Source organism: Dama dama, chromosome 33 (genome assembly GCF_033118175.1).
Source record: "Dama dama isolate Ldn47 chromosome 33, ASM3311817v1, whole genome shotgun sequence".
In the NCBI taxonomy this organism is placed as follows: Eukaryota; Metazoa; Chordata; class Mammalia; order Artiodactyla; family Cervidae; genus Dama; species Dama dama.
Window position 1 is genome coordinate 16,391,771 of NC_083713.1, and position 19,502 is coordinate 16,411,272.

The window sequence follows — 19,502 nt, forward strand, 5'->3', positions numbered from 1 at the left end:
AGGGAAGCCCCACATTACCTTTTTCTTAATTTAAGCTTTCTAATCCTTACCATGAGTTGAAAAAAATATTACTGAATATTATAAGATGATTATGCTTTTTCCTCTCTGGACTCTCTTAAAAAGTTATCTGAAGATGTAGTTTTGATTTTTCTTTATTCTGCTTAGGATGTACTGTATTTCTTGAATCTGAAAATCCTTATCTGTTTCAAGTTCTGAAAAATTCTCATTTCCTGTTTTAGCAGTGTTTCATAAAGCATCAGCTCCTTAGGTTTACTATATGGAATTATAACATATATAGATTAATTATATGCTTATTGCTCATTTGTAATATCATCTTTTGTTAAGTATCAGTTCAAAGCTTTTGTCAGTTTTCAACCAGGTTGATTGTCTCCCTAGAGTTGTTAGAGTTCTATATGTTTCCATCATGTGTGTTCCAAAATCTTAACAGTTTTTTTTTAAGTGAATTTTTTTTTATTTTAATGAGATTTAATTTACCCTTTTTCAATTTTATGGCTAATTTTTGCCACATGTAAGTAGATATGCCTACATAGAAGTAGATATTGCCTATTCTAAATTCACAAGGAATTTTTTTAAACGATGCTTTCTTTTTTAATTGAAAGTGAAAGTGTTAGTCGCTCAACCGTATGCAACTCTTTACAACTCCATGGACTGTAGCCTGATAGGCTCTTCTGTCCCCCAGATTCTCCAGGCAAGAATACTGGAGTGGCTTGCAGTCCCTTCTCCAGGAGATCTTCCCCTGCAGGAATCGAATTCAGGTCTCCTGCGGAGTAGGTGGATTCTTCACCATCTGAGCTACCAAGGAGATCCAACCAGTCCATCCTAAAGGAGATCAGTCCTGAATATTCATTGGAAGGACTGATGCTGAAGCTGAAACCCCAGTACTTTGGCCACCTGATATGAAGAACTGACCCATTCGAAAAGACCCTGATGCTGGGAAAGATTGAAGGCAGAAGAAGAAGGGTAGACAGAGGACGAGATGGTTGGATGGCATCACCGACTCAATGGACATGGGTTTGAGTAAACTCTGGGAGTTGGCGATGGACAGGGAGGCCTGGCATGCTTCAGTCCATGGGATCACAAACAGTCAGACATGACCGAGAGACTGAACTGAACTGAGCTAACAAGGAATTTTTTTTAACTATGCTTTCTTTTTAAATTGAACTATAGCTATATTGTGTTAGTTTCAAGTCTATAGCAAAGTGATTCAATGATATATATACACACATATATTCTTTTTCAGATTCTTTTCCATTATAATTAATTACAAGATGTAAATATAGTTCCCTTTTCTATGCAGTCTTTGTTGTTTATCTATTTTGTATGCAGTAGTGTGTATCTGTTAATCCCATACACCCCTAATTTATCCTTCCTCTCACTTCAGTTTTGGTAAACAAGTTTATTTTCTATGTCAGTATGTTTCTGTTTTGTTAAAAATTCTTTTTTTTTTTTAATTTCCACATATAAGTGATATCATGTTTGTCTTTCTCTGTCTGATTTGCTTCACTTAGTAAGATAATCTCTATGTCCACCCATGTTGCTGCAATGGCAATACTCAAGACAAAGAAATAAAAGCAAAAATAAACAAATGTACCTAATCAAACTTACAATCTTTTGCATAGCAAAGAAAACCATAAACAAAATGAAAAGACAATTTATAGATGGGGAGAAAATATTTACAAATGATGGGACTAACAAAGGCTCAGTTTCCAAAATATACAAATAGCTCATACAACTCAGTATCAGAAAAACAAACATCCCAATCAAAAAATAGACAGAACACTGAAATAGACATCTCCCCAAAAGAGACATAGATGGCCAGAAGGCACATGAAGAAGAGACGCTCAATTTTACTAATTATTAGAGAAAGGCAAAACAAAACAGCAATGAGATATCACTTCACACTGGTCAGAATGGCCAACATCAAAAAGCCGACAAACAATAAATGCTGGAGAGAGTGTAGAGAAAAGGGAACTCTCCTACACTTTTTGGTGAGAATGTATATTGATGCAACCACTATGGAAAACAGCATGGAGGTTCTTTAGAAAATTAAAGTTAACTTATGATCCAGCAATCCACCCCTGGGCATATATCCAGAAAAGATGGAAACTCTAATTTGGAAAGATTCATGCACCTCAATGTTCATAACAGCTGATTTACAATAGCTAGTACATGGAAGCAACATAAGTGTCTATCAACAGATGAATGTTTAAAGAAGATGTGGTATATAGATGAAATAGAATGTTACTCAGACTTAACTGTGTTATCTTAGCATTTTCTAGTTTGCTTTTACATTTAGGGCTATGATCAGTTTTGAGTATTTTGTATGTTTATGTATGGTGAGATACAGGGGACACGTTTCCTTTTCTTTCTCCCATATAGATATATTTTGTTCAGCAAGCCCTTCCTTCAAAAATTATCTTGGCACCTATGTTGATAATCAATTTCCTTATCTTGGCTTTTTACTCCATCCCATTGGTATATGGAATATATCAAACTTATGCCAGTTTAATACTGTCTTGATTTTTGTGAAATCCTCCAAGTTTGTTCTTCCTTTCTAAAACTTTTAGGCTATGTTAGGTCCTTTGCATTTCCATACACATTTTAGAAAAAGTTTCTTAAATTGTAGAGCAAATTTTGATGAGATTTTGATTGGAACTATAGAAAGTATTTTGATTAATGCATGGGGAGTTGACAATATTGAATCTACTGATCAATGAGCATGATTTATACTTTCATTTATTTAGGACTACTTTAATCTTTTCTGACATTGTTCAGCAGTTTTTAGGATACAGAGCTGATATATATCCTATAAAATTTATTCCTAATTATTTCATGAATATGCACACTATTTTTGAAGTATTTTTAATTCAGTTTCTAGTTTTCATTGCTAATATACAGAACTGCAACTGATTTTCTATATTGACCTTGTATCCTGCCAACTTCCTATCTAATTTATTTACTGTAATAGCTTTACTGTAGATTCCTTAGGTGCACATTGCCTTGTAGCCTATTTAGTTATTTTATTTATTGATATTATTGCTTTTATCAGAACTTCCACAGTGCAGAAAATAAGTGGTGATGTCAAACAACATTGGAGTACTTCCAGTCTTAGGAACATTGACCTTTCACAATTAAATAAATTGTTAGCTATAGTTTTGCATAGAAGTTTTCTACTTTCATGTTGAGAAAGTTTCCTTTTACTGCTAGTTTGCTGAGAGTTTTTAATATGAATGTTTGACTATGAAATAGATTTTCATCATTTAAGATAATCAGACAAAATTTCCTATTATTTTGTTGTTATGATGAGTGGAACTGATTAATTCTAGTATTAAAACAACCTTACATTGCTCATGCAAACCCTAGATTGGGGAGTATTTATACTTATTACATATTGCTGAGTTTGATTTACTAGCTTTTTTATAAGAATTATTATATTTTTCATAAACTATACTGATCCATAGTTGTTGTCGTTGTTTTCTTTTTTAGCATCTTTATCTGGTTTGGGTAGCAGATTATAATGTATGTTAGCTTCACAATCCAGGATGTATTCCCTTCCCTTATATTCTTGGAAAGATTCTATAAGATGGATATTACTTCCTTTTTAATTATTTCAAAGAATTCTCCAGTGAAGCCATTTGGTTGTGGAGTTTTCTTTCTGGGAACGTGTATATAGTTGGCCCTTAATACTAGTTTGAGCTTCATGGGTCCATTTATCCATTGATTTTTTTTTTTAATAAATACTATTACAGTACTACCAATCCATAGATAGTTGATCCCGCAGATGCAGAATTTTGATGAATGATGTAAATTAGAAAATCTGCTTATCAGTTGGAAATGAAAAGACCTCACTACCTAGATGTCACCATTCTGAGGCTGCCTGAGTAGGGAGAAATTCACCCATTTGAAACACAATAGGAAATACGGTTTGTGGAGCAGCCGAAGGGACACCAGCAGCTGTGGTCAGCAGTACTGACAGAGGACCGGATGGTTAAGGACGTCAAGGCCACCAGGGAAGGCAACACTCAACATCCAGGAGCAATGCAGTGGCTGTGGAATAGCACAAGGGAAACCAAAGCAGTAGTCTGAGGCTTTAGTTTAATTCTTTCCTATCAAGAGATTTGCTATAGCAGTGACTCCAAGAACATCAACTACTAAAAGTGAGATTGGAATTTCCTACTTGGCCAAATATCTGAGACTTTACACAATGTGGCTCTAAAAATAATGATTTGGCATATTATTTTTATAATGCCAATATATGGATCCACATATTAGAAGAAAAGTTTAAAGGAAAGAACCTATTTCAATAGGATAGATATTATCTAATCACTTAAAATATGTAGCATGGGATATATGGCATATAATACTTTTTATTAACACACATAACTGGAAAAATTCTCTTAAGCATTCTTTACTATCTTCTGAGAAAAACGAAAGGGGAAGGAAAAAAATATGATTTTCAAAAATTCTTTTAACTCTAATGCTTCTACTCATAAAGGCCAAATTATTTTTGTGTTTGATTTTTTGCTTATTTTATCATTGATAATTTTCATCTTAAAAAATATCTTTAACTTGATTTCATTTTTAAGATGTAATTTCAAATCAATACAATTCATGTGGTTTCACCTACCTAAGGTAATTCATTTTAAGGCAAAATGCTACTTTTTGTTCATACACACTAAACCCTTGTAAAGTTAGTGGTAGGGCTAAAAATTTGCAGTTTGCACAAACATATAAATGAGATGTCTTTGAACTTGCCCATCTCCAAGTACAGGATTCATTTAGCTCATGATTTACAATAGATGGAAGCCAATACATAATAAGAAAATAATAAAAAAGAAGAAAGAAAGAAATGAACACGATTTTTGGTTGGTCCCTCAATACAGGAAAAATTCTCTTGATGGTAGAGTAGAAGCTACTTCAAAGGGTACACACACAGGATATTAAGAGCCTAATGATAAGGAAAAGGAAATAAAAGGTCTGTTTGCTATTAAAAGTGAATTATGTATGCGCCATCTTCTTACCAAGCTCACCGTGGGTTACAATCCAAATCTCCTGAAAGTGTAAGAAAGAATGATGACAATTTATTTCAGTTACCGTTTTTAACAATGGTTGCTGTGTTGTGATGTCAGATATATTTCATCTTTTGAAAAGTGTATAACTTTGTAGCTTCTGGTCCCAAAGCAGCCACTACAGAGCAGAGCAGTGTGAGAGAGAATGGCCACTGAAGATGGAAAACCTTTCATCTCACCTGTGCAACCCGATGAGAATGTTTCCTTCATGGTTAAATGAATTCTGAACTAAGACTGAAAATATTTTGTGTCTCAGCATTGAAGCTTATTTTAAGTAATTTTTACTTTAGTCTAAGAAGTTGGTGATGGACAGGGAGGCCTGGCGTGCTGCGATTCATGGGGTCGCAAAGAGTTGGACACGACTGAGCGACTGAATTGAACTGAACCATAAGGAAAATACACATACATAAATTTTCAGGTTAAATACAACAGAAGTCTTTTTTACTGCCAACTTCTATCTTCCTTTAGTCAATCCGGAGAAGAAATGAACGTCTGTCCAGAAGGAATGCTCACAATCTTCCCCTCCGAGAGTTCACGCACACCGATGGGAATAAGGTAGTGGGAAGGGCAGGGAAGTAGGTGCTCAGTGCAACATGCTACATTCCTGTTAGTACTGGGTCTTTTCTCTCTCCTTCAGGCAAGAAATAGCTCCATCAGCAGCTCTTAAATATGCAACATACCAATAGGACCAGAAGATATCCTTCTATTGCATCAAAATGACCCATAGAAGAGGCACCAAGGTTGATGAGTCTTTGGTATCACCCTGTTTCTTAGCAGTCACTGCCAGATGTGTTCATCCGTGTCTGAGTCAATGTGTTTTCCACCACTTTCCCCAAATTTAAACTTACTCAGTCAAAACTAGTAAAATATCATAAAGCATTAATTAGGGCTTTGGCTTTTATGAATTAGTAATTTGGTAACAATCTAATTTTTCTCAATTTCAATTGCACATTAGAATAACCTAGGGCACTTTTTTAAAATATTGATTCCCTGGTACCACTCTCAGACCTTCCTAAGGTGGGATTTAGGCATTCATTTTTTAAAAAAGCATTCCAGGTGAATGAATGATCAGCCATGGCTGAGAGTCTCTGATCTAAAGTGGGCCTCCATATGTAGTTTTCTAGGCCAGAGAAAGCTGGATCCAAAAAATATATCACTAGGACTCCCTCTAACTCTTGACAAATGGACTTTTCTGGTCAAATAAGTTGCATTTTCTAGGACAGAATAGTCTCTGAAACAGTCAAAGGTTGATATGCCTGCTCTGCCACTTAGCTGTGCAAACTTGGACAACTGCATAACTTATCTGAATCTCATTTTTCTTATAAAAAATAGAATAATACCATCTATCTTACAGGATGGACTAAGAAGGATTAAATGAAAGACATACTTCACAAGTGAAATATCTTATGATATCATTTATATGCATAATCTTATAAAAATGATACAAAATGAACTTATTTACAAAACAGAAACAGATTCACAGACTTAGAGAATGAACTTATAGTTACCGGGGGGAAGGGAGGAAGGAAGGGACAGTTAAGGAGTCTGGGATCAATATGTACACACTGCTATATTTACAATGAATAACCAACAAGGGCCTACTGCATAGCACAGGGAACTCTGCCCAATATTATGTAACAGCCTAAATGGAAAAGATTTGAAATAGAATAAATACATGTTTGTGTAACTGATAGATAGTTTGTGTATCCAAATAGATACAGTTTGTGTAACTGAATCACTTTGCTATACACCTGAAACTAATACAACATAGTTAATCAACCATACTCCAATATAAAGTTATTTCCTAAAAGAAGCCCTACTAAATTGCAATAATCCAATGTTAATTCCTTCTTTCAACATTAATCATTTTAATGATTAATATTAATCATATGAATATTCAATATTCAATATTAATCATTTGAAGAAAACTGTTTTTTAAAAAAAGTTATTTTTTCATTCAACAAGAATTTATTGAGCATCAACAAAACGTACATGCTTTCTAATCTTCAGCAGGATTATCTTACTCATATTTACTGGAGAAGCAACCCACTCCAGTATTCTTGCCTGGAGAATTCCATGGACAGAGGAGCCTGGAGGGCTTCAGTCCATGGATCACAAAGAGATGCACACAATTAAGTAACTAATACTTTCATTTTCACTTTCTCATGCCCCATTTACTCTTCCAACTCATTCAATGCTTCCCTTCCCACTATGTTTTCAAATCAATCTCTCTAAGTCCACTGATAACCTCTGGTTTGTTAAATCAAGTGGGAAAAATTCCATCCTCTTTTTCATCCACTCTTTTCAATTTCTTTTATTTAACATCTTCTTAAAACCTAGGCTTTAACGGTTTAGATTTTTGAAAGCTCATTCTTAATTTACTCTTTCCTTTTGGTTGTTCTAATCCTCATTTTCATTCCAGAACTGTTCCCTGACTACTAATCCATGTATCAAATATCCACCAACACTTAAATATCTCAAATCAATCTCAAATCCCATGTATCCAAAATTATACCCATGCGCATTTCTTCTAAATTAGTCCACCATATCTTCAGGCCAACAACTAGGGAGTCATCATTTGACAGATTCCTCTCATTTACTTTCCATTCCAATAAGCCACTATTTCATATCAATTTTATATCCTCAATATCCCTCCAATTGATCAACTTTTCTCCATCTCCATTATCACCACCCCAACAAATCATCATCATCTTTGGCATATGCTAGAGCATCAGCCTCCTGCCTTAGGTCTCCAGGATCACTCTTACTCCCCTCTAATCCATTCTTCACAGATGATGTTTGTCAAATACGCAGAGTCAATCATGTTACTCATCAGATTGAAATGCTTTAGAGGTTTTTCATCACTTTTAGATCAAAGGGGGAAAACTACACAACCTACGAGGATATTAGGGGTGATTTTCCGCATTTCTGCTTTTTTAGCCTCACTGTCAATCTTTCCTCAATTCACTTTGCTCCAGGCAAAGGGCTCTTCTTTCAATTCCTCTAATTGGCTGTTCTCTCTACCTCAGGGTCCCAAATAATATATTTCCTCTTCTTTTAATATTCTTTCCCAGTTCACTTCTTCTGCATATGCAAGTTGTAATTATTTTTCAGAAGTCATATCCAACACCACTTTTCCAGGTAAGCCCAAGTTGCCCCAAGATTTTAGATGCTGTAAAGTCCCCTATCTGTTTCCTTCATCTAATTTTACTATATCATCAATGATGACCTTGTCTGATGGCCTTACAACATCTTTCCCAATATAAGCCTCATGAGTAAGGGTCTATCAAATATTTCATTGTAGACCCAGAGAAAAGCACAAAAAATGACTCATAACAGGCAATACATGCATATTTTCAAAGAGAAATGGACAAATGACTAAATATCCAGGAATATATATTTAAAATAATTAAACAATTCAGTATTCAGCATACTAGACACTATTAAAATGAACTAGATTTTAAAGGGTCAAAAAAGAAATTAGGTAAGAGAGTTATATGCTCCAGATAAGTGGCTTTTAAATTTTTTAATGTGTCCCCACAACAAAATATTTTATTTCCTGATCACATAGACATAACACAACCATATTTATGAACAAAGACACACACACATTCCCACACACAAACACATACAACCTGAAACAAAAATTTCATGAATCAATATTAATCTTCACTAAATTATATTTTCTTTCCTGTTTGATTTTTTAAAATGTAGGCAGGACACAGAAAATTGATTTCATGATCCACTATAGATTTTACACTGTAATTTAAAATCATTTTTCCAGAAAATGTAAAAAGCACCATGGAAGAAGGCCTTTGTCCAAAGAGTAAAGGGTCTGGATAGAGGAAAATAAGAGATGGGCACTTGAGACAAAAGGAACAGGTGGCATTTAGCGACAGAATTAGAAGAATACTACCATGATCAGAGATATGTTCCCATAATATAGTAGATAAAGTGGGTAGATAGAATAAATATATATTTTGGTGCTATTTACTAATAAAGATAAATAACTTTATCTTACATAAAAATGGCAAATTTTATAGCACTAGGGTGAAATGATGAAAGTAATTTTGGAAAAAAAATAATTTAGAAGCAATAAGAGTTAGCTGAGAATGGAAGACAGTCAGAGCTACTCTTGATATGAGATACTGAGGTTCTATTGATTGGTGCAGAGATTGCAGGGATGGGGAGAAATAAACCTATACAAAGCTCAGTAATGTTTATATTGATCAATCCAACAGGTCCTATTATTTTATCATTCAACCTTTCAGAAACTTTTGACACAGCTTACCACTCTTTCCTTTCATCCATGTACTTGACAGAGATATGTAATAGTGATTTCAGCCTTAAAGAAGTCAAAATAGAACTCTTGGTTTTCACCTTCAAATTTGTTTCATAATTTTCCTTCTCGGATACCACCAGCACTATTTTCCCAGTCCCTAACGTCCAAACACAGATACTCTCTTGGATTTTACATCCATTTACCACCATTTCAGGTACCTAGTAATGTGTGACAAACCACCCAAAACTAATTTATCTCCTCAGTGTTCTGTAGGTTGACTGGGCTCAACTGAGCAAGGTGCACATGTGGCGTATTTTGTGTGTATGTGGCCAGACAGTAGCTGGGACTAGAGTCAGATGAAGACTTGACAGCACTAAATTATCCAAAATGGTTTCTTTAGTTTCACGTGTGATGCCTTGGAGCTGTCTGGCCTTTCTCCTCCTATCCACAAGACTCCACCCCCAAATCTCACCCTGTGCTTTTCGTCCTCCAAGGCTACTTCGTGCAGCAGCGGGCTTTTCTCAGAGAACCATGCCCTTCTAGAGTAGCTGACTTTCAAGCAGCAGGAAGTCAAAGTTGACAGGCCACGTAAGGGCTATCCCTAGAGCATGTACAGTCTCAGTTCTGCCATATTCTCTAAACAGAAGTAGTCACAGTGAAAACCCAGATGCAAAGCAATACAGAACAGACTCCAGTCCTTGATGGGGTAGTGGCAAGGGTACATTGCAAAAGAGTATGGATAATGGGGAAAGATGTGACCATCCTTGAAAAGTATAACCTGCCACTCACCACACTGCATGTAGTCTTACGTGTTTTTTTCCCAGTCTCCAAAACATATACTCCATCAATCCAGAGTCCATTTCCAGGGCTAACACCCAACCCCATTCAACTATATGACCTCAGACCACAATTAGTAGCCTCTTCCTTGCATTAACTTTCATCCTCTATAATGTATTCTCTGCATAGAATTGTCAACAGTAACACAACAACAGTAATACAAAGTGGTCTGTGGTCATTCCTAGAGACTATATCAGGTCTCCTCCCCAAAGTTCATATGTTGAAGTCCTAAAACCTAAAATGACTGTATTTGGACATCAGCATTTAGGAGGCAATTAAGGCTAAGTGGGATTATAAAAGAGGAGTCCTAACTCAATGCAATCAATGTTCTTGGAAGAGTCACCAGACAGCTTTCTCTTTCCGTCTCTTCTACTTCCCTCCCATGCAGGAGCACGCACACACCAAGGAAAGGCCACATGAAGACATGGCAAGGGAGTGGCAGTCTACAAGGCAAGAGGACAGCTCTCACCAGAAACCTCATTGTTCAAACTCGGGCCTTGACTTGTAACCTCTGAACCTGAAAACCTAAGTTTCTGTTGAGGAAGCCACCTCGTCTATGGTATTTTTAAAGAACAGCCTGAGCAGACTAAAGCATTCATTGTCTCCAATTTTCCACCTTCCATTCTATTTTGAACCTACTTCATTTTGCTTTCCTTTACTCCATTAATATGCTTTTCTTCAATATCACCAATTATCATCAGTTTACTAAGGTTTGTTTTCATTCCTTGGGCTTTCCTGGTGGCTCAACAATAAAGCAACCACCTGCCAATGCAGGAGATGTCGGTTTAATCCCTGGGTCAGGAAGATCCCCGGGAGAAGGGAATGGCAACCCACTCCAGTATTCTTGCCTGGGAAATCCCATGGATGGAGGAGCCTAGCAGTCTAGAGTCGATTGTGTCACAGAAGAGTCAGGCATGACTTAATGACCAAGCAACAACAATTTTCTTTTCTTATTATTTGACAGAATATTCACCATTGAAATACTTTTACAGTTGTCTTCCAGACTTTAATCTCTGTTTTGTTTTTTTTTTTTTTTTCCTGTCTCACTGGCTTATCTTCATGCCTCTTTAGCTCATTCTTTTTTTCTTCCCTGAACTCTATAGTAAAGTGTGCCAGATGACTATCCTTAGATATCTTTTCTACCCTCCCTTGATGTTCAAGTCAAGGTTCATCATTGCAAAATGATGATAATAATACCAATTCTGTTGTATTAAATGAGTTAATACAACATGAAAATTACCTACAAAAGAACATGGTATATTATAATCTGTATATAAATATTCTGACTACTATATCAGGGCTTCCCTGGTGGCTCAATCAGTAAAGAATCTGCCTGCAATGCAGGAGACATGGATTCTATCCCTGGGTTGGGAAGATCCCCTGGAGAAGGGAATGGCAACCCACTCCAGTATTCTTGCCTGAAGAATCCCATGGACAGAGGAGCCTGACGGGCTACAGTCCATGGGGTCACAAGAGTCAGACATGACTTAGTGACTAAATCAACCACTATATCATTATTATTTTTTTATTTCAAATACCATTTATATGTTGACAACTCTCAAATATAGATTTCTCCACTGGTGTTCTTTAAGCTCTAGAATTACAGATAAGCTTAACTGGAGGGATCACTATTTTACATAGGATCATATATAGTAACTCCACAAAAATAGGGCATGCAGAATATATGGGCATAGGATCAAACAGAAAAGTCACCATACTTGTTGATGTAGAAATTCTCTCCTAATTGTGTCTTTGTTCGTAGCAAAATAAGAAATGAGGTCATCAGCAAAAGCAGGTCATTCCATGGCAGTGTTAAGAGCTGCCTTGATGCCTGTGGTTATCAATTAACATGAGATTAGACAATATTTTCAGGTGACTTTTCTCCAGCCATATTCTGCAGCAAGGTTTCAGATCTGGAATAGGTAAGTAGTTGCATTTAACCAGAGTTGAAGTTAATTCCAAGTAACAGAGAGAGAAAAAAGGGACAAAGCATTGAGGGTATGAGCAAATAAGTGATTATAATGATGGAACTGTGAACTCTGGGTTGATCACCACTGTTATCTTTGCCCCGTTTAGTGTTTTTGCCCTTGAATGTCATTTTATCTGAAGATTATAATGCCACTGATATTTCCTGCTCATTGCACTAAGCTGGCATTTTCACTTGCCTTTTTACCCTTAACAGTTCTAAGCAACTTGTTTTTAGTTTCTCACATATAAATTACAGAATTCAGAGCAGTGGTGATAGTGGAGAGGTTTTAAATCCAGAAATCTGTTTCTCCATCTAAAAGCAATACTTTCTGATATCAGACTGTTCCCCTTTCATAGATGGAATAAATACCTCTCAAGTAGCATTTGTTAAGTTAGAGATGATTTCAGTGATAATTTAGAACCTTAACTTTTGTTTCATCTTTTGAGTCTCAAATGTACAAAATTTTTTCTTTGCTACAAACAGAGGGTGATCAATGCATTTCTGCTTTGGATGTCAAGATAAAACATGAACATTATCTGAAAGAACAATCAGACACAGATTTAAGGAGAACAGTTTTTTCATTTTTAGAACTATAATCTGCAAGATAGCAGGTCCAGTTGCTACGGCAAGTAGTAAGAAGCAGAGCCTGGCTGCTATACGAAATCATTTTTCTGAAAGCTGGCTGGGTTAGACTTTTCTGAACCAGCATGGCCACCCACCTAGAAGCCTTTTGGAGCAATGTCTGTACCTTACTCGGCACATCCTCCATGAGGAGTGCTGCTCCCACAGAAATCTCATCCCTTATGGACCATGGCAGCAGTGTATTTTTCAAAAGCATTTGCAAGTTCAACATTTGCTCCTGCTAATTGTCCATGGTCTCACTTTGTCTTCAGTCCCTGTTATTCTGAGTTTCCTTGCCTTGTTCCTAATGCTAGATTGCAATTTAATTTTCTTCCTATTATAATAAGTGCTGGCTATTTCAATGGCAGGTGAAGAGGATTAAAGTGCATGGGCTCATTCACTGTAAGTTAAAAGTGGAACATTAGTGACAGAAAAATGTCAATAAACCCTGCAGTGATTAGTCCAGGGGATTTGGAAGGTAGACAAGCCACTGCTAGAAAGATGACAGGGAGGGTACCTGGTGGAAGATACCTAGTTTTGTTTTGATGATTGCAAGTATTTTCTAGAAAGCTTGCCTCTGAAATCAATACTATGAAGTCTATATGTAACAGGTATCTCTTAATGGAGGAAGCACTCGAATCAGTTAAGGGGCTATAATAATAAAATGGCTGCACCTAAGGGAACAAGCAATGCAATAACATTATGAGCACTGTACTGTACTTAAAAAGCCAGTGATTTATTTGCAAAGAATGCCCCTGAAGTCTTAAGAGACAAAAGTAGTTGACAATCAGAATCTAGGTGAAGCAACATTTTATTTATGAACATTAGAGCTCTAGGTCTGTCATATATGCTTCATACCTATTAAAATTGTACTTAAGTGAAATGCTGTTGACTAAACAAATTTTACACTTTAATGAATCAAGTAGTTTTTAAAGTTTACACATTTTAAAGAAAACACTCTTGCAAAAGAGACTGCAAAATTCATGCATTCTACTTTTGACATCTGCACTGGTCTATTTTGATCTTAGTTTCAAACTTTGCGATAGCTTTTCAAGGTTTATTTACAATGGCACCCTTTTCAAAGATCAAGAAATTCCACTACTATATAGAGAAATTTCCAGGGATTTTGGACAAGTATTCAAAGCATAGGTATTAATACAAATATTGACTTTATATTTTGTTGAACATCTAGATTTATTGTCCCTCAAGGCAAGTATTGACCTTATCTTCCAGTCAATAAATCTCTATGTTCACTGCCACAAAAGTCAATATCTGCTTCATATCCATTTTCTCAGAAAATAACTACTTCTATTCATGCTGCAATGATCAGCACTTAAAAGCGAATGCTTATTAAAAGGAAAGAGCACATGAAAAAATTAATTGGCAAATAAAGGCTTAGAATTTGTTGACTAAGCAAATAAATAATCCTAAAATGAATCTAGGATGCCTAAGCTTTTATACAAAGGGTTTGATTTACAACTTATTTTTGTCAAGAAAATAAAAAAACTGTTATGGTCAGTGAATAGAATGGGAAGGAGAAGAATTAAGCACTTGTTGAGAATTTAGCTAAGCTACTACATGGTACTCCTGCCTTAGCATCCATTTTGTGTCAAGAGAACCTCGGGGGTCATAAGCCATGGCTAGCTTCTCATGCAGGTCTAAGCCCTAAATAAAACCACAGAGTCCTAGGTAAGTACATACTTCTAGTATGACTTCCCCAATAGCCTTGATGATAAATAGCTTCTCTGCCTTACAGGGCCTTTCCCTTGGGCTGCTCAGAGATCTCCCCAAACCCCACTCTCTTGCTTTTTGATTGACCAATCTAGCCTTAACCCAGGAACCCCAAAACACTCTACCTGCAGATCATAACAAAGGCATATGCCCCTGGTCCTGCCACTCTCTCTGTCTGCACCCTCCTTTGATCTCGCTGTGTGGCCCCTGGAGGCATAAGGTGTCCTCTCTCTAGGACCTGTGAGCAATTTGCTATTTCAATTACCTTGTGGTCTTTTGTCCAACCATCTGACACTCCAGTGCTCTGCTTACTAAATATTAATTTAATGAAGCTATGACAATATATAACTTTATGTTTTACAAATTTCTTTTTTTCCTCCCAAACTACTAAGGTTTCTTCATAGTTACAAATCTTCAAAAGAGGGGAGGGATGGGGTGGGAGGTGGGCGGGATGCTCAAGAGGGACGGAACATATGTATACCTATGGCTGATCCATGTTGATGTATGGCAGAAACCAACACATTATTGTGATTATCCTTCAATTAAAAATAAAGAAAAAATATTTTTAAAAAAGTAAAAAATAAACTTTTGGTTTGAATGCATCCAAAATAATAAAAGAAAAATAAGTAAATTTAACAAAAGAAGTTAAACCTTTAAACTATAAAACATTGTCAAAAGAAATTAAAGATTTTTAAAAGTTAAAAAATTTTGTCTTAAATTGTTGAGAATTTGGGGGTTGGGAGTTGTTACTTTAGAACAACCTTGCTTACAATATTGATACAGTATCCAAAAGAATAATAGATTTACTAATTTTAAGTAGTTCTTTATAATAATTTTCTATTTACTTTTCTATATGCAAGATAGTAAATCTTTGTGGTGGCTTCCTGTGATTTTATTTTAAGCTTTTTCTAATTCAAGACTTTTGAAAATAAGTAGTCTATAGTATGTTCTGTGGGAAGCTAGAGTTCTTAACTGTCCTATGTAGGTATCTGAGGAAATGAATGGAGAATTTGGGGGCTATATTCTCTTTTAAGGAAGATGATTCAAATGCCTACTGTGAGCAACAGTCATCTCCTTTATGTAGAGATCACTAGCACTATCCAGTCAACACCCAGTGTGAGCCCTAGAACTGTTCCCTAATACTTGATTCAAACCTCTTCCTCCCAGTAACAGAATGGCTGTTCTTCCCCTCTTCTAAGACAATAGGTGTGGACCTGTGACTCGTCTGGAAGTACAACCATATGTGGCACACATTATTTCCAAATGGAGATACCCACCTGACCTCACATGAGATGTTAGAGCCAGAAATGTGAAAGCCTGATCACTGAGCATGCAGGAAAGCTTACCTGGCGGGTTGCTCAAACCCATGGTGAACTTGCACTAATAACAAAGAGAAAAAACTTTATATTAAGCTATACATATGGGCGATGGGGAGGGTAGTTGCTTATTCAGCATAACCTAAGCCATTGACGGGCTTCACCAGTGGTGCTAGTGGTAAAGAATCCATCTGTCAATGCAGGAGATTTAAGAGACATGGGTTAGATCCCTGGGTCAGGAGGATCCCCTGGAGGAGGCCATGGCAACCCACTGCAACATTCTTACCTGGAGAATCCCATGGACAGGAGCCTGCTGGGCTGCAGTCCGTGGGTTCACAGAGAGTCAGACATAACTGAAGCGACTTAGTATGCACATGCACAAACCGTTGATACCTCTATACTGTCTAGTAAATGATCAAGGGATCTAGCTCCAGGCATAATTCTTAGCATGTTTTTGCAATAACAAAATCAATGCAATCATGGAGATGTCTTTTTTACCAACTCAAAATAAAGAAGGAAGGAATTTTTTTTTCAATACAGCATATCTCATTTAGAAAAATGAGTCCTTTCCCCCTCTTTCAGTACCTTTTACATCATTACTGAATTCTGCTTTCATCTCTAAAAATCACTCTCAGTTTTGCCTTTACCTGAGGTGGCCAAAGGCCAAAAGTTTTCAATCGCAGTTCTCATTAAAATTCTAAACATGATTTCTTCTCCTGTCACCTAATTAAACAAGTTCCCTTTTTTGTGTGTATTCAGCAATAATGCTGTCACTTTTCTATACACTCTACTAGCTATAATTAATTATTACTTTATCTAGAACTTAGTGGACTATAATTCTTCGGGCCAATTTTATAAGAAATATGGTCTTGACAGAAACCTAATCTTGAAGAGATGACCGTGCACCATCATTATGAGTCTCTCTATGGCAGTATATAATGCTATCATGGAATGACAGTGCCCATGGATCTTGGCACTCAGCTACGTAAGTTAGTGGCGACAATATTGAAGATGGCAGCCTATTCACCTCTCAGGGCGACAGAACTGACACAGCTGCTTCTCTTCATTTGCGCTCTAGAGGCTGACTCAGGAGATGGTGTGACGGAAACTCTTGGAAAGGGAGTTCATCACAGAGTAAAGAAAGAAAAGACTCCCAATATGTTGCATTTTCTCTCCTTGCCAAACAATATATGGCTTTTGTCTCTTTAGAAAGGGGTTTCCTAGGTAATTTTAGGGTGCTGAATGAGGGAAGGAGGGACCTATGATCTTTATAATCCATTAGTCCTTGTCATTTCCTCTTGAAAATTATACTCACAGTCTTTTGACCTTCGAAATTCTTTGTTACTTTTTTCACATTTGGTGTAATGGTCTATAGCTGTTTCCTACACTTATTTTATAGCATTTATTTCTTGTTAAAAAAATAATTAAATACCATCAAACTAAAGAACTCATTTCTCAGAACACTTAATTCCCTCAACCCAAGTGAAATAAATTAAGTTGCAACTCTTAGAATAAAAGCTATTGTTTAACTCCACAAATGGCTATTGTCTCCATATGTGTGTCGGTGTGTATGTGTGTATGATTGCATATACACGCTACCTTATAAATACAATCATTCATACTAAACCCAATTCAGGAACTAATGCTTTATATAAAGACAAATGACAAAAAAACTACTACATTATGTTAGTTTATTCTGTAATTGTTCCCTGTATCATTTTAATCTTCACAGCTACCATGCAAACAGAAATTCTGTCTAATACACCAGAAATTACCTACCACAAAGCTCATCATTTTTAAAGGAAATGAATAGTTTCTGTTTAGCAAATTGTTTAACTTAGTTAGGGGTAAGTGGACATTTGTCAGGATCTCAGATCTCTTTCAAAGCATGCAGTCAGTGAGGTCCGACTTATTTCATTACATTGGTTTGGTTTGGTTTAGTTTTCTCTTCTAGTGTTTTCATGCAAGGTTTAAACATAGATGATATATTTTTAAAAAACATGTATGAGAACCCTTTCAGGTGCCCTGATCCCCACATCTTTCCTCTATCCGTAGCTGGAGATATTTGATCCCCACTCAAGCCATGCTCAAGGCTTTAGATTTAGTATGTCTTTTAAAAGAGAAAATTTAGTTTAGTCGATGATTCATCAAGTCAACTGATATTTCGAGTTCTAATTTGATCTCACATAATAGAAACACAGCTGCCCTACAGATGCCCGACTTGCTGGCACCATGGGTGCAGCTGCCCTGCTGAACTCAGGATGTTGGGTCAAAGAGGAGGCAGTTATTTCTATACTCAGTTCTCAGAACAGTGGGCACTAAGGATGGTTTATAGCCAGACATCCCTGAGAGTTGCCTGAGGGAGCACCTTGTTCCCATATGCACAGAAGATAAGGCTTGGGAGAATTAAGTGAGTGGACAAGTGAGTGTCCAGTGAGTGGACAAGCATGTGGCAAGCTTTGGGTACAATGGGATTCACCAGGAGAGGGTCTACCCCTGCAAATGATTGTTCTGTAGATCTGTGTGGCAAGGACTTTTTAGGAATCCTTGGGCAAGAATGACATGCATCTCTGGCTGAGGGCTGCTGGGCAAGTATCAAGACCCTCTGGAGCCTCTGGGCCCAGAGTCATCTGGCCCATAAGTGCTCATGCCCTGAGGGCCTTGAGTCACTCTGGAAGGAAGGCTAGAGGATCAGGTCAAAGTTGACAAACACTGTTACAAAAAAATACAGTTTGGGAGGAATCATTGATTAGATCCCCCCCACACACACACCAAAAATAAAGAAATACACCTGAGTTCCAATAATTCAGTTCCCATCTTTTTGTCCAGGAGACCCTATTCTAAATAATCGCCCAGTATTCTACTTCTAATGGCAGAAAGCAAAGAGGAACTAAAGAGCCTCTTAGTGAGGGTGAAGGAGGAGAGTGAAAGAGGTGGCTTAAAATTAAATATCAAAAACTAAGATCATGGCATTTGACTCCATTACTTCATGGGGTAGAAGGGGAAAAGGTGGAAGTAGTGACAGATTTCCACTTCTTGGTCTCTAAAACCACTATGGATGATGACTGTAGCCATGAAATCAGAAGATGATTGCTTCTTGGCAGGAAAGCTATGACAAACCTATACAGTGTGTTGAAAAGCAGAGACATTACTTTGCTGGCAAAGGTCCCTATAGTCAAGGCTATGGTCTTCCCAGTGGTCACATAAGGTTGTGATAGGTGGATCACAGATCCACCTTTGGCAGAATGCCAAAGAATTGATGCCTTTGAACTGTAGTGTTGGAGAAGACTCCTGAAAGTCCCTTGGAAAGCAAGGAGATTCAATCAGTCAATCTTAAGGAAAATCAACCCTGAATACTCACTGGAAGGACTGATGCTGAAGCCGAAGCTCCAGTATTTTGGTCATCTGATGCGAATAGATGACTCATTGGAAAAGTCCCTGATGCTGGGAAAGATTGAGTGCTGAAGGAGAAGAGGGCATCATAGGATGAGATGGCTTGATAGCATCACCGATGCAATAGACATGAACTTGGGCAAACTTCAGGAGATGGTGACGGACAGGGAGATCTTGTGGGCTGCAGTCCACGGGGTTGCAAAGAATTGGACATAATGGGGCAACTAAACAACAATGACAACACTCTACTTCTTATAGTAGTA

General features: G+C 36.9%; 1 non-coding gene across 1 annotated transcript; it reads left to right on the plus strand.

The window, feature by feature from the left end:
• Nucleotides 1-18,057: 18,057 nt before the first annotated feature.
• Nucleotides 18,058-18,191, plus strand: LOC133051356 (small nucleolar RNA SNORA43). Its single transcript, XR_009691853.1, has one exon. It is a non-coding gene; the product is annotated as a small nucleolar RNA SNORA43 (small nucleolar RNA).
• Nucleotides 18,192-19,502: the final 1,311 nt, after the last annotated feature.